The following is a 16,096-nucleotide window of genomic DNA, read 5'->3' as shown; positions in this document are numbered from 1 at the left end:
TAGTAGTATTTTCAGATTTTCTAGAGAGAAAGAGATGGGCAGTTGGATTGATCTTAACCGTTCCTTTGGAATCTTAAGGTGCTCCATGCCGTGATGCTTGCCACGTGTTCAAAGCTGGAGTATTCATATGTCTACTAAAGTGACTCGGTTTGAATTAAAGAAGGGAGAGAGCCGTTTGGGCTCTGTGTTTGATGATTGACAGAGACATCAACCTGACGCCAATTGCATGCTTTTCAAAGAAGCATCCAATGTTTTCCTGTGTGTGTGCACGGGTTTTGGTGCACATGTGCTGTAAACATGGACTTGGTGTGCGAGTTGGGATCATGCCCCAAGGCTATTCAATCACTCACATCACAGCCGTGTGGAATCATTTTTTTCCAAGCACACAGTTTATCATTAGTCACGGCTCCATGACCTTCCAAATAAAACACCAGGTGCATATTTTCCTTTCTTTACTTTTGTTTCTTTTGTTACTTTTCCTTGGCTTTTCTTTAGTTTCTATTATTTTATTATATTTTATATTTTTTTTAATTTTTTTTTATTTTTTAGTTGTTATGTTTAGTCAGGTTTCGTTTTTGTTGTTTTTTTTTTTTTATTTGCATTTATTTTCCACACCTTGAGGACAAAGTGTGAAATAAGTTTGGGGGTGGGGAAAATAACATTTTTGTGTCGGTTAAAAGTTTTCATTCTTGTTAAGTTAATATCCATAGATTATTTTAAACATTAGAACAAATGGACATGGTGAAAGTTAATCCCACATTAGAGTCTTTTCTATTTATCGTTGCTTAGACACTAATTCATGAATTATACTTTGAACTTTGCACATCACACCAACATGGTTTGTGGGGAGTGAGATTGAAATACTTGCTTTTAGTCTAAGTTTATTTTTATTTTTTATTTTTTATTTTAAGTAAAGTCAGTTATTAGTGTGAAAAAAAAAAAATAAATAAATAAATAAAGTAATAATTGTCTCACCCGAGGTTCTGCCTAGTAACCGGGCCAGTCCTGCCTAATCAGCAGTGATTCTCGCGTCAAACGGTAGAGTTTTGGCATGAGGCAGGGTGGTTAGTTGGTTTCGTAGCCTTTTCAGCTCGGGTTAATAAGTCCTTAGGGGTGTTCTACACCTAGTGTCCTAAAGCCCTAGTGGTTTGGGAGTCATTGACCTAAAGCTCGCTACATGGGTTGGATCGAAAGCTTAAGTAAACCGACATTGCACGACCACTACTGTTACTGGAGAAAAAAAAAATGTTATATATGAAAAAAAAAAAAGTGAAAAAGAAAAAAAAAAGAAAAAGAAAGAGAGTTATATTTAAAGTTACTATGTGTGAAATAAATAAGGACGAGAGGTAAGGGTTTTAGTCGAGTCTCCTTAATTATGTTGGTTCACTTTACACCAAAGGAAGTTTGTGAATTCTTTTCTAATTGATTCTAAATGGCTTAGACTCTGTGGTGGGATTGGTTGGAACTTTTGAAAAGATGTTCTAGTTTTTAAAATTTGCTATGGATTGCAACTTTGAAGGTGAAAATTTTTGTCAGTTAATTTTAGCTAGTTAGTTTGTTAAGTTTTTATTTTTGTTTGAGTCTTGTTTTGCTTGAGGACAAGCAAAAAGCTAAGTTTGGGGGTATTTGATGAGTAGATTTTATATTATATATTTTACCCTAATCTTAGTATATTTTGGTTAATATATTGGAAGAATTTTGATACTTTGAATTGTATTTTCAATATAGGACTTTCGACTTCCTCTGGAGCAAAACAGGACCAAATGGACGAATTTTGGAGTAATTCCAATTGGAGGACGTTCGTGAGTCACTTAGCTTGATGGTATCAAAATTTGGGATTTTTCCACCAAGCGGTGATTTTCTGACGATGAAATAAAGAAGCAGTGCGCAGTGCTGGAAAATGACGTTTTTGGGCTTAAATTGCGTTTTTGGAGCCCAAGATGACCTCGGATGGGTTCGTGGCCTTCTGGAAAAGTGTTCAGAATATTCCAAACATCAAATCCAGCTATATTGGGCCAGTTTTGGAGCAGCTTTTGGGCCAAAACGTGGCTGTTCAGATTTTAGACGAATTTTACTATTTTTATTTAGGGTTTTTTATTAATTGGAGTGGCTAGGGTTTGTGTGGGGGCTTAGCAGATATATTGCTTGGCCGTCTACAGTTTTAGATTACGCTTTATTTTATGCAATATTGGAGACAGAGAGAAGTGCTAGGGTTTTGAAGATTTTCTACTTGAAGGTGTTTTCAATCCTTTTCTTAATAATATTTTCTATGATTTCAATTATGAATATGCGGAACTAATTTCTTTTGCTAGGGCGAAGCCTTGAGCCTTAGCATGAATATGTGATTTTTATTTAATTGCTTATGATCGATTGCATGCGTACTTTGAATTGTTAATCACCGGGATAAAAACTATCTAATTGTCGTAATGCCTGATCACCATTAGGATCTTTAGAAAAGTAATTTGATGCAATTTTGGTCGGAAGGTTCCCTGAAATTGACGCTGGCTTCTTGTGATTAATAATTGTAATTTCTCTTAGGATGAATATCACGTCTTAAGGATTGCATGGTTTTTCAAAGGATTTTCATAAAGCATAATGAGTCTTTCATGTTCATATTTGATCCGAACGTCCGGACGGGTTGCATGTTAGATATACGTTCTACGTTGGAGGTTCCAAGTAGAATATGAATTAGGAAAATCTAACCTTCAAAGTGGTATGTGTAGATCATAAGTAATGGGTAAAAATTCATAGGATTACTAGGTGATGGTGGAACCCTAGTGCCTTCTCAATTTGATTTTCTCAAAACTGTTTTTTTTTCTCTAGTCCTAATATTGCAGATTGTCTTATCATTAATAGTTAAATTCGTTTTTAATTAGTAGGTTATAAAATCAATCATCTAAATTTCTACTTTACAATCATTAATTGGAATCTGATTTGTTTCGAATTATTTAATAATCCCTGTGGAGAATGACCTTGCGAGATCCGTTTATACTACAATATCCTTGTAATTCTTGCAAGTAAAATAGGAGGTTTTTATCGCATTCACATGAGCAGTAAAAATCCTATCAAGCAACAACACCTGCCTGTCCCCAAGGAGACCCTCTCTATACATAACCAGGTAGTAAAGACCAGTCCAGATGAAGCCAACTCGGATCTTCATGATGGCAACAGTCAACCCGACGACCCTCGAGATGACTCATTCACCCAGCAAGCACAACCCGCTGAAGAGTTAGAGAATGTCTCTATCTCCAAAGACCATCCAGATCGCATGGTGAAGATTGGCACCACTTTGTCACCACCCCTTCGGTTGTCGCTGATCTCCTTTTTGCAAGAGAACGCCGAGGTCTTCGCTTGGTCATATAAAGATATGCCGGGCATCTCTCCCGATATCATCTGTCACCACTTGAGTATTGATCCTAAGACCAAACCAGTAAAACAGAAGCGAAGATCTTATGATGTTGAACGATACGAGGCGATGAAAGCAGAAGTTAAAAAACTCAAGGACATAGGCTTCGTCCGTGAAGTCAATTACCCAACATGGGTAGCAAATGTTGTCCTTGTTAAGAAAAATCCGACCAAGGAAAGTCTCCTGCTTCAAAAGGTCTTGTGGAGAATGTGTGTCGACTACACCGACCTAAACAAAGGATGCCCGATGGATAGTTTCCCCTTTCCTCTCATTGATAGATTTATAAACTCTACGGCAGGGTGTGAGCTCTTGAGCTTCATGGACGCTTATTCAGGATACAACCAAATCCTCATGAACCCCTCAGACCAAGAACACACAGCCTTCACTACTGACAGGGGACTATATTGCTACAAAGTCATGCCCTTCGGTCTAAAGAATGTAAGAGCAACTTATCAGAGACTGGTCAATTCAATGTTTGCCGAACAGATTGGGAAGAGCATGGAAGTTTACGTTGATGATATGTTAGTCAAACGCAAACATGCTGACCAACACATCACCAACCTATCTGAAACTTTCACCATTCTAAAGAGGTATCGAATGAGGTTGAACCCCAACAAATGTGCCTTCCGCGTGGGCTCTGGCAAATTCTTAGGCTTCATGATTAGCCAACGAGGCATTGAAGCTAACCCCGAAAAGATCAAAGAAATCCTCGACATGAAAGAGCCAGTAACTTCAAAAGACATCCAAAGCCTTACTGGCAAGGTGGCAGCCTTAACCAGATTCATCTCTAAGGCCACAGACAGATGTGCTCCTTTCTTCAAAACACTCAAGGGAAATAAGAAGTACATTATATGGACGGAGGAATGTGCCAAGGCATTCAGGAACCTCAAAGAGTACATGAGTAAAGCCCCTCCGCTCTCCAAACCAGAAGTTGGTGACACTCTCATTATCTATCTATCGGTTTCGGCTTCAGTAGTCAGTTCTGTTCTTATTCGAAATGACAGTGGTGTCGAACGGCCCGTCTACTATGCTAGCAAGGCCCTACAAGATGCGGAGGCACGATACTCCAACATTGAGAAATTAGCTCTAGCATTGGTCATGTCTGCTCGAAAACTTCGCCCTTATTTCCAAGCACACGCCATCATCGTGCTTACCAATCACCCTCTTCGACAGATACTCCAGAGTCCTAACACGTCTGGGCGAATAATCAAATGGGCGATAGCATTGGGTGAGTTTGACATCTCCTACCAACCAAAACCAGCCGAAAAGGGTCAAGCAGTAGCAGATTTCATCGCCGACTTCACATATCCTGTTGACATCGCTTCTACACCTGAAGCAATAGCTTCATTACCATCGGAAGCTCAGAAGATAGAATCAACAACCCCAACATGGAGTCTGTATGTTGATGGCTCATCCAACCAACAGGGTTGCGGAGCAGGATTAGTCCTCACTACCCCTGACAAAGTGGCGATAGAATACGCTCTTCGTTTCAAATTCAAGGCATCGAACAACGAGGCCGAATACGAAGCCCTTCTAGCAGGCTTACGTTTGGCCAAGCATCTTGGAGTTAAACAATTATTCTCAGCAGTAACAGACGAAACCGGAATCGAAACCCGACCCACCAACTCAGACCCGCCATAGAACAAGCCAGACTGCTCATCATCCTAGTGGCACACAGACACCACAAGCTCCTCATTCACATCATGCACCCCGAAAACACACTGCACCTCATGCTCCTGAGTAGCTTCCCAAGCGGAAAGCTAAAGACTGGTCATTTTTTGGTTCAGCAATAGAGAAGGGAATATAGGGTTGGTTTGGTAGAGGCTTCGATAACCCAGAAGCTGGTGCCTCTTTAGGTGCAGATTTGGCCTGGTTCGTCGGTCCGGTCGGTTCATCGGGCGAATTAATTCATCCATCCACCGTTTAAATTCCTAGCCCAAAACATTGATAAAAACATTTCCTCCCGCCTAGTAGATTTGTTTTTCAATTGGCAAAAAATAAAGGCCCGATGGACAAGTTGCGATAAAATAAGCAGATCTAGGATTGATGGCCTCTTCTTCTATTCCCAGCGGCATGAGCATGATGATGGTGGGATAGATGAGAATTCTGAGACTTGGAGAGTTTGTGTTGGTCAAGTCCGTGTTGTATGTCCACATGTCACTGAGTCCTGAGTTGGCACGTTATGATTGGCGTTGGTCCTGAGGTAAGACCCCCAAGCTCTGCCCCTCGAAGAATAGTATGGCCTTGGACAATGCCTCTTGGTAGTCATGGCTTGATGATGCGAAGCTTGGGAGCTCGATTAGGGCAACTAGGGTAAAAACGGAAACCAGAAAATGAGGGAAGGAGAGACTCTCAAAATCTCGTGGTCATGGGTTATGTGGTCGTGGGTTGACCCACAAAATCCCGTCAGCTGATAGGTTCTCAGAAACCCATTTGCAGATAGCAACCACATCTTTAATTTCTGCAAACCCAGTGAGAGAGGGGAATTGTAATCTTTCAGTTTTCAGCTTTTTTTGTTGTTGTTATTGGGTGGGAGAGTTGAAAGAGTGTTGCAAATTGATTTGGAGGACAGGGTTGCTGGGTTTTTGCAAATTCATGGTGGAGGTGAAAAAAATGAAAGAGAATCGACACAACTTTTCGTATCGTTTCCCACAGACGACGCCAAATGTTGATGCACAAAACCGGAGGTCTTGGAACAACGTAAATCCGACCGTGAATCTACAAGAAATGTAAATAACACAAGATGTATCATGGTTCACCCCAAGGTTTGTGCTACGTCCACACTGATTATATTTCTAAGGGAGAGAGAGCTTTGAGAGAGTCTCTGTAAATGAATTTGAGAGGCTCTGAAAATGAGAGCTTGAGGGGGTGAGGAGCCTTAGGAATTGGCCTAAGAGTTGGCCTCCTCTCATTGTGAGGGTGAAGGGTCCTTTTATAGAATAAGGACTCCTCACTTATTACATATTTGCCCATTCCTTTATCACATAATTACATTGAAGTCCCCCAAGTATTTGTACGAGATATAAATACGAGGCTCTAAATATGGTATAAACACACTTGAGTTACTTATTATGTTTTATATTTTTGGCATGGCATACCTTTGAATATGGATATGTGAAGCATGAATTGATATATACATATATATATATATATATATTCCATTTTTGGGAAAGTTATACATGTTTTACGGCGAGGGGTTAGAGCATTTGATAAATGAAATGGTTTTGAAATGCATTGTTTTTGCCCACTCACACTTTCTGTTTTGCTCCCCTCCAAGTTTTAGATAAGTTTGTTTGTTGGTGGCTCACGATGATTGATTGGAGGTTCTGACAGACTATCACAAATGTAGGACATCTTTGGGTGTCATTTAATTAGTACTTGTTTTCTGGACTGAACGTAGGCTACTTACGCTCTGATTGTGTATTCACTCATATTCTAGCATTTGTCTTATCTAGTACTCTTATGAGTTGGTTTTCATTTATTCGTATTCTCTATCATCATTATTGCTTCTGCACTGTGCACATGGCTACGTCACCCTCACGTGACAGCCAGCATGCCTTGATTTGGGTCGGAGTGTGTCATATATTCTCAAATCAAAGAAAAAAAAATGTACGCATATAAGTTTAAAAATGGATTAGAAAAAAATTGAATAGATTTTATATAAATAAAAAAAAGTACATTTTACATATAACCAATTGGTACATATAATATTAAGAATTGAAAACATTGTTTAAAAAAAAAAAAGCTAATGGGTGCAAACTTATTCTAATTTTTTATTTATTTTGGACATGTTTTGAATTGAAAATTAGTTAGAAGTTTAATAAAGTTGTGGATATTAAAATTCTAAATTAATTATTAATTTTTATTTTAAAAAATTATGTAACTGACATATAAATTTATTATTACATTAATGCTAGGAACTTGGATCAAGATTTGAAAACTAATAAGCTATTAACTTTTTATTTTTTAAATTATTAACTTGTTAGCACACATATTTCACTATTTGTTTAGTAATATATGATGTACTTCGTATACCGATCACATTGAAAAATCTTTAAAAAATAAAAGTGATGGAGAGTTATGACAGAGTGGTGATGAGGGAGGGTAGAGGTTAGAAAAGATGGGAAAGTGGAGATTAAAGAAAACAAAAGAAATGGAGGTGATGGTTAAAATAACCAAACAAATGAATATGGTGATTATAAAAGCAAGACAAGTCTGCTACATTCCGAGGCACGGATGGGATTTCCAATCCCATATTAAAAATTAGGGAACTTTAACGAAAAACATCCGGTACTGTTCACTTTAACGAAAAATCACATTTTTACAGTAAAAAGTTAATCCTAATACTATTCACTTTACCATTTATTTTGTTCTTATCATTAAAACTCAAAGTTTTCAAACCCTTTTCATTAGTTTTCCTTAAAAATTAAACGTGGGTCCTACCACTCAAACATAGCAATAGGTAGAAAAATGTTTGAATTTATTTCTTGTAAAAGGAGATGTAACTACGTCATAAGGATTCTAAATTCAATTCCGTTTGCGTCTACATATTCGTAAAAATGAGTACTATTAAAAAATAGTTAAATAGAAATGAAAAAATGTAATGAAAATTGAGATCCACGTGGAAGGCCTACGTGGCATCTCAAGGACATTTTAGGAATTTCACTACTATTGAGAAATTTTTTTTGGACAAACACTACTACTGAGAATAAAATACAATAAATCTTGGGACAGGATGTCACAATATATACATTTACACTATGATTATTGTATTTTATATAAGTTTTTTTAGTAGTTTAAAAATTAAAATCATCAACATAACATTTTTCTTAATGTGTCGAAACGAGTTACATGTGTGTCACTATCGTGTAAACCTATTAAGGATTCGTTATTAACATGTTCTTATTGAGTGACCTAATAACGATCCGATTACTTATCGTGTCGACCCGAACTCGTTACTTTCGTATCATTTACGTATCGTGTTAACCGGTTGTGTAAGAAATTGTTAGGTCTATATACACCAAAGGAAAGAAGAAGAAAAAACGGGAAGATTAAATAGTTCTCTACATTTTTCGTGATTGCACAAATTCTGAGTATTTAGGGGAATGCAAGAGACATATTTCTACCAGTTGTGAAAAAGAAGTATTTGATGATACAGTACGCCTTGGAACGACATGGCCTCTGGATCTATGGTGTTGCTTTGATCTCATTGACCTTGGTCAATCTTGCCAAAAAGCATTAATGAATGATGCTCTTCACAAAATGCATTTCAAAGTAAACAAAGATTATGCTTTGAAAATAAGGAAAACTAATGAAAATGACTTGAAAATTTTGAGTTTTAACGATAAGGACAAAATAAAGGATAAAGTGAATAATACAATGATTGACTTTTTAGTGTAAAAATGTAGTTTTTCGTTATTTTAGTGTAAAAATGTAGTTTTTCGTTAAAGTGAACAGTACCTGAAGCTTTTCGTTAAATTTCCCTTTAAAAATAAGTAGAGAAATGTGGGATTATTAAGTTGAAAATACAGATGCTTACTTGGGTTACCACTAATTCGATCACGGCGTATATAATAAGAATCTTGCAATGGCATATTATCCTTTAATAAAGAATAATTCATTTTGGTGTTTGCCCGACGAATTTGGTAAATGTCGTCGGGCTATTTTGAGCAATTTCATCGGGCAAAACTACTGAATTCGTCTGGCAAACTGTCAAATTTTCCTCTTATTTTTTTCATTAAGAAAAAGAATCAAATTTCCCCATATTATAGGGTTTGCCTGACGAAAAATGTACAATTTGTCTGGCAAATGTGTTTTCCCACCGTTTTTTACTCGCCAAAACTTCAATTGAGTGGCATAAAAATTTGCTCGACTAACAACCTTAGCTTGCCCCCTCACTTTTAATTATTTGCTCGTCTAACAACCGTTTTTTTAATTTAATTTAATTATTTTATTCAGTACAAAAACGAAGGCAAATAAAGGTAATCGAGAAACGAAGTAATATCTCCCATCACTCTGGTTCTTGTCCCCTCACTTTCCAGGTCGAGGAACGGCGTGATAATGGTTTGCTTTTTCCACAAGTCGAGGTTGGGGGGATACGCATGCCAATTATGGAAAACAGGTGGCCGACAACATGTATTTCTTTCAGATTTTAATTTCAAACTTCACCGCACTTAAAATTTTTAAAATTACGATGGATGATTTTAATTGGTTTTTCTTTTTGTAGGCTTCTATGTCGCATAAGAAGGACAAGTTTGTTGCCACCTCTCTTAGCATCAATCGGACACGCCAATGCAGCAACTGACACCAAGTCAAGATGTGTCTCTACAGTTGATGACTCTCAACTTTCAAGCAGGACGTCTTCCAGACTACATCAGGTGAAGATTGAGTTAGAGGCCTTGCACAAGTGATAGGAAGAAGCACACCAGAGAGAAAAAGCTCGAGATGAAGTTGTGCACCAACGAGAAGATAGTTTATGGTGGTATTGCATGAGATGGCGCAGGCACTGGCAACCTCTGTCATTCGCCTCCCCGAAGTTTTAGCGGCCATCCCACCCGACATCTTAGGAGTAGTTAATTTAGGATATTTTACATACATTTGCACGATTATTTCAGTTTTAATATAACTAAATATTATTTGTAATATTGTGATTTCTTTCAAGATTAATATAATTAAAACTAATTTATTTGTTTAAATCAAATATAACTTAAAATACAAATTTTTAAAGAAAAATTTAGAAAAGTTTGCCCGACGAATACTTTGGTTGGGCATGTATTTTGTATTTTCTTTCAATCGTCGAGCAAATTATTTATTTTTATTTTTTTTGTTTTTGTATATCGGATGAAATATTTTCATCAGGCAAGTTTGATTTGTCAGGTCAAGTTGGTCAACACACTTTGCTCGACGAACCGACCCACTGTTACGACTTCGTACCGGGTTCAAACCCCCCCCCCTCTCTTGTTCTCTTAAAATAGTTTAGAGTAAATAGTATTGTTTGTATAAAAAAAATGCATACTATTTATACTAAATTTTTCCTTCAGTATGTACTTAATAGATTAGAAGGAAGTCTAAACATTATGGAACGCAAGATAGGCATACAAAATAATACACAAGATTTATTAATCTTACAGTGTAAATACTTACATTTACATATAATCACCCATGTAAATTATGATAGACTATAATATTTTCTTTTATATTTTAATCTTTAGTATCATTCCTTCATTATTTAATTTATTTTCCAAGCCCCAAACCTCAAATGCAAGGCGAACTCGTCCCAACATCGATCATTGTTAAATTAATAGCACCATCCCCTTTCACCATCGATCTCTTTCACACTGCAAAACCAATAAAACCACAATTTAACTATACCCAACAAATGAGGATCGATCACTATACCTATGAATCTACCAAAACTTACCATATATATAACTTGTATGAGTGGCTAGTGTATTAGATGTTGACCTGATGATAGGAATATTTTCAAAGACAAATGCGCTCATGGAGCTACGACAAAACTACGCCATCACAACAGCCCCGCAATGGGCCGATTACAATTATAAATTGAACTCATAAAATTATTTTTGTTGTGTATGTCGAACTTATAATCTCATTTAACTAAGAAGCAACAGATATCATTAGTTTTACATTACATTATCGTTGATGATGAAGACTGAGTAGCGACACTAATTAAAAGCGAGAGGCAAGAACTGTATAGTATCGTATAAAGTTCGAATACAAAGATCAAAATGTTTGTCATCCCAAAGCGAAACTAATCTGTTAAAAAAAAAGTTCATATGTGCTAAAACTTATGGAAATCAATACAAGTCGATGTAAAAACTAAAAATAAAAAAGGCCATCAAATGCAAAGTTCAAATCTCCCTTAATGGAAATGTTACGTTTTCCATCCATATAGTAACAAAAAAAGACGTGCCACTCATATGTATGGGCATTTTAGTCATTTTAGGGCAAAGCCTGTTTTTAGATACTTCTGTGAATTTTCTTTTAATGATATAATTTTGTATTTTAAATAATTGACTCTTTTTTTGTTGTTGTTATTGTTGTTGTTGTTGAAATAGAACGTGTAACAACACTCCAAATTCATAAATCGTAAATTTACTAAACCAATTCGATTATTACTGTTGTAAACTAAATTTCGACTATTACTGTTGTAAACTAAATTTTAAAAAGGGGTGACAGGGAACAACAAAGAGAAAGAAGAAAGTGTATGAGAAATTGTGTCTCCACCTCATAGCCTTGTACCTTTATTTACATTAATCATACTGGACTTTCTTGTTTTACAATTAATACAAAGTCTATGAGGATTTGATTTTCAAATTCTATTGAGATTTTACTTTAAGTTTACATAATTATATTCCTAATTAATAATAATATTTACCTCAGTCTCCCTTGAGTGTGTACAACTTAAGAATTAGTCGCGTCAAGTCTTCGTGATTAGAAGATGGCGGTTGTTGTCGTCAATTTTTATTAGGTACAAATAGTTGCTAATAATTATAGGAGCGCATATCAAAAGAAAATCTCACAAAATCTGACTATGGTGAACCCATTGAGACAAACTCATAATGTAGGGAGAAAAGTAAGTTAATCCAGCATCTCGATGTTTCACATCTCCAAGATGATCATTACAATACACAAGGGTATGACCAACCCATAGTGGGTTTCTTGTCAAAACCTCGTCAGGTTAGCAATAATCCAGTTGGGAAAGTGTTCTCGATCGTAGGAAAAACGTATATTAAGGTCATGTGAATATTCATTAGGATACCCCTTTCGTCTAGATTTTTTTTTTAGTGATTGAGAAGATTATTAAAAGAAGATAGTAAACCGTAATAAAAAAAATATAAAATAAAAAGATAGCAAAACAACAAGAACCGAGCCAGTGTACCTAGTACCCACTGCATACTGGGTTCAACCGGCCCTTGTTCTCTTGAAATAGTTTAGAGTAAATAATATCGTTTGTATAAAAAAATACATATCATTTATATTAGAATTTTCTTACGTACTTAATAGATTACAAGGAAATCTAAACATATCGAAACATAGATAGGGATACAAAATAATACACAAGATTTATTAATCTTACAGTGTAAATACTTACGTTTACATAGAATCACGCATGTAAATTATGATAGACAATAATATTTTTCTTTATATATTAATCTTTAGTATATTTTTTCATTATTTAATTTTATTTTCCCAACCCTAAACCTCAAATGCTTGGTGAACTCGTCCCAACATCTCACGAAGTAGAATAAATACCCTTCACCAATTGTATTCAGACTTGCATGAGATAAATCAATAGCACCATCCCTTTTCACCATCGATCTCTTTCACACAGCAAAACAAATAAAACCACAATTTAATTATACCCAACAAATGAGGATCGATCACTATACCTACGAATCTGCCAGAAGTCACCATATATATAACTTGTATGAGTTGTAGGACAATAGGTTAGTAATTGTTTGAAAATGATTTATGGGCCTGGCTAGTGTATTTGATGTTGACCTGATGAATGGAATATTTTGAAAGACAAATGCACTCATGGAGCTACAACAAAACTATGCCTTCACAACGGGACAATGGACCAATTAGAATTAGGAATCGAACTCGTGAAATTATTTTCGTCGTATGTGGCGAACTTATAATCTCCTCCAACCAAGAAGAGACTGATATCATTACATCAAACAAGAGAAGGTTTTGTTTGCTTCACATCATATTCTCGTCGAAGGCATGGACCGAGTAGAGACAAAAATTAAAAGCAACAAGCAAAAATTGTATAGTATCATATAAAGTTCGAATACAGAGATCTACATGTATGTCATCCCGAAACGAAACTGATCTGTTGAAGAAAAGGTCATGCTCAAACTTATGGAGATAAATACAAGTCAATGCAAAAAATAAAAATAAAAAGCCATCAAATGCAAAGGTAAATTATCACTTTTAGTCCATGAAATTTAATTGAAGTTCACTTTTGTTCTATGTCTCAATATTAGTCTCGTTTAAGGGAAAAATTACAATTTTCATCCATATAGTTACGAGAAGATATGTGCCACATGTATGGGCAATTTAGTCATTTTGGGACAAAACTTGTTTTGTGATACTTCTGTTAATTTTATTTTCATAATTTTTTTTTTTTTTTTTAGAAAAACTAATGAAAAGGGCTTGAAAATTTTGAGTTTTAACGGTAAGGACAAAATAAAGGGTAAAGTGAATAGTACCATGATTGATTTTTTAGTGTAAAAATGTTGTTTTTCGTTAAAGTGAATAGTACCGAGAGCTTTTTGTTAAAGCTCATTTTTTTTAACAAACGATACGATCTACCCTAAGGGGAAGGGAGTGGGTTTAGCCTCACAATGAGCTAACACTAATTTGGTTCCAATTCACATTTGGAGAGAATCGAATCTAAGACTTCTCACTTACAAGTGAAGAGGAATACCATTCGATCATAATTGGCAGAATTTTGCTATTTTAAATATCGAACAATTCACTTTAAAATAAAATATATATTTTTTTGAAATATAATGTGTAACAACGCTCCAAATTCATAAACCCTAAGGGTGTGTTTGTTTCCCTTCACTAGCCCTCACTGGACTGGACTAGACTAATAGTTAGTCTAGTCCCATGTTTGTTATTCATAGGACTAGCTTTAGTGGGAGTAAGTCGGACTCGCCTCGACTAAGGACCATGCCAGACGGTCTTAGCGAGAGATGTCGCGAACCATGAGACTAGCTAATCCCTTCGATCGCTCTATGCTCGCATCCTCTACTCTCCTCTATGCTCGCGTTCTCTCCCTCTTTCCTCATCCCTAACCCTGAATCGTGAACAAAGACCTCGATTCAAACTTCAATCGGAGAACTCACGAGCTCCTTTGTCCGATTCACCTCCGCTCAGACCAAGCTCATTAGTCGCGTCGTCCGATTGGGCTCCTTCCTCCTATACCTCAATTTTCGACCGCAAAGACTTCGAGTTCCGTCCTCCTTGACCTCTTCCACTGCTACCTCTACTCCGCTTTGCCCTTCACATCTCCTTCTTCCCTGCTTCCCACAACCAGAAAAACCATAAAAATTGAACTCAGAAAACCCAGAAAAATTGAACCTAGAAAACCCAGAAAAAGGAAAGGGGAAAGAGACAATGGCACAAATAAAATGGCAGAGAAAGAGGAGAGAGGAGAGAAGCAATGGGCGGACAAAACAAAAGAGAAATGAAGATGAAATGGCAGAAAAAGAGGAGAGGGGAGGGATGCAATGGGCAGACAAAAAAATGAGAGAGGAATATGACTCTAGAAAGGAAGATAAAATGGCAGAGAAATAGGATAGGGGAGGGATGAAGTGGGCGGACAAAAAAATGAGAGAACAAGATGATTCTAGAAAGGAAATGATAATTTAATAATAAAATGTTAGTATATATAGATTAAATTAATGATAAAATATTGAAAATATAAATTTACTAATATAATATATGAGTCTTGCTTTTTAGTCTGACACTGCACCAAACGTTTCACTAAGTCAGTCCAGCTTAGTCTAGTTTAAGTCAGTCCAGCTTAGTCCTTAAAGCTAGTCCCGTCCGAGATAATCCGGTGCAACAAACACACCTTAAGTTTACTACACCAATTAGACTATTACTGTTGTAAACTCAATTTTTAAAAGGGGTGCGAGGGGGCAACAAGAAAAAGAAAACTCAGGTTTAAGAGAAATTGTGTTTTCACCTCATGTGGTTGCACCTTTATTTATATTAATTATGATGACCTTCTTTGCTTTGCAATTAATACAAAGCCTATGAGGATTTGATCTCCAAATTCCATTGGGATCTTTTTTTTAGAGTATACACAATCACATACCTAATTAACAGGGCCGATCCTAAGACTTGAGGCCCGGGGCAACCCTAAAAATGTGTCCTAACTTCAATAAGAAAAATTATTTGTTTTCATACGTAAGACTTTGATAAAATTATGCTTAGAAAAGCACTTCAAACTCAATAATTTAGACCCAAATTTTTTTTAATTTATTTTGTATTGAGATGAGGGAACCAAAAGACCCCAGGCTTACAAATAGATAGATGATGAGTTTTGTTTCCATTTTAAAGTGTTTTTATATAACTTGTGAGATGTTTTTTCTTATTTACTAACCTTGTCAATAGGGGACTAAAAAAATAATCATATTTTTGAATCTTTAGTTGATATATATATGCAATGAATGAGACATGCATCCATTATTTTCTTCATGCTAATACTAGGGATACCAAATTTTTAAATCAAATTTTGTAAACTGTATAATGTGATAGTTGATAATTGGATTATTACTTAAGTGTTGATTAACGTGCTTATTTCTTATTAGTGGCAAGTCATATGTGTTGCAAATTTGGTCTAAAAATTTGGTCTACACATTACTCTTTGTTGAAGGTGGTTAGATCTTGAATTGGAATGAATGTCTAAAAATTGCAACCCACACAGCTACTAGTTAGCAATTAAAAATAAATTAACAACCAAACAGAAATTGGTAAAAATAGGAAAGAATGAAAAAAAGCACATAACATTTCAAACTTAAGACCTTTCGTTTATTTTAAACAACAAAAATAATTGGTTTTGATTAAACTTCTCGATCATTTAACCAAAATTTTAAAAATTTATACTCTTATGAAAAGAAATTCCAAAATTTGAATTTTTTTATACTC

This window comes from Malus domestica, chromosome 08 (genome assembly GCF_042453785.1).
Source record: "Malus domestica chromosome 08, GDT2T_hap1".
Classification (NCBI taxonomy): Eukaryota; Viridiplantae; Streptophyta; class Magnoliopsida; order Rosales; family Rosaceae; genus Malus; species Malus domestica.
Note: the sequence above shows the minus strand (reverse complement) of the source record.